Raw genomic sequence first — 1321 nt, 5'->3', positions numbered from 1 at the left:
TTGGGGTCATGCAAAAAGCACCCAGTACACACTGTAAAGTGGTTGGCATTATGAAGCTCGGCGAGCTGGCAGGATTATTAGCACACCAGTTGAAATGCTTAGCGGTATTTCATCTTCCTTTATATTTTGAATTCAAATTATGCCGAGGTTGACTTTACCTTTCATACTTTCGGGGTCGATTAAATAAGTACTAATTGCGCACTGGGGTCGATGTAATCGTCTTAATCCCTTTGTCTGTCCTTGTTTGTTCCCTCTATGTTTAGCCCCTTGTGGGCAATAATGAAATAATTATGAAGGGCATCCAGACGTAGAAACCATTCCAGCAATGGCATGGAGCATGATTCAGCCATGCATCTCACCAGATTCTATTAAACTGTCTAATCCATACCTGGCGGTCCATACAGGGCTTTTGGGGATTCACAGTAGTATTTTGGGGGTTAATGAAAAAATTTGGTTTAGATGTTTTTATTGCAAAAAAACCCAACTATGTTTCTTTGTTGAATACTTCACACAGTTCAACATGTCTTCAGTCAGGGAGACATTCTTTTATTCATTTACTTGTTCCAGTCATTAGTTAACCCTTTCAATACCTGCTGGCCTGAGAATGCATATGTTTCTATTTGTACAAACTTACAGTTTTAAAGTAATCGAAATTAAAACCTTCTTTTCAAATTCCATGTTAATTTATGTTCCAAAACCCAGATTAACAACAACTGAGTTTGTTTTACTAAATTGCTCATTATTTTCTAAATTAAATGAAACAAAAGTTGTGTATTTTGATAGAAAGGTAATAAGAAAAGGATTAAAATGATCGAAATTTAAACATTCCATTCAACTTTCATGTTCATGTTCCAAAACCCAATCTAAATTAATTGAAACAAACATGGTATATACTTCAACAGAAATATGGTAACCAAAAGGTTAAACTATTATTTATTTTCATGATTCTGTCCGTTTCGCTTTTCTTTTTGCAGCTGGGGTTAGATGCTTGGACATTAATTAGTGTACCTAAAAAACTAGATAATTGTATTTATTGCTTTTATATTGCATTTTGTGAACAGGAACATTGTTGACAGTGGTAGTATAAGGAAGGCCTCCTCTGTGTGGTGTTACTAGTGAAGGTTTGATGTGCTGTTGAAGGGCCTGGTTAGGGCTGGTGGTGGTGAGGTCGTGGTGATGTGAGGTGGTAATGTAATTAAGGTATGGTGATGGCTACAGCCATCAAAAGGGATGAGGTTGATGGTGGTGGTGGTGGTGGTGGAAAGAGAAACATTAAAATTTATTAATGAAACCTGACTAATATATGCACTTTCTCTCTGTT

This window comes from Octopus bimaculoides, chromosome 14 (assembly GCF_001194135.2).
Source record: "Octopus bimaculoides isolate UCB-OBI-ISO-001 chromosome 14, ASM119413v2, whole genome shotgun sequence".
Taxonomy (NCBI): Eukaryota; Metazoa; Mollusca; class Cephalopoda; order Octopoda; family Octopodidae; genus Octopus; species Octopus bimaculoides.
Note: the sequence above shows the minus strand (reverse complement) of the source record.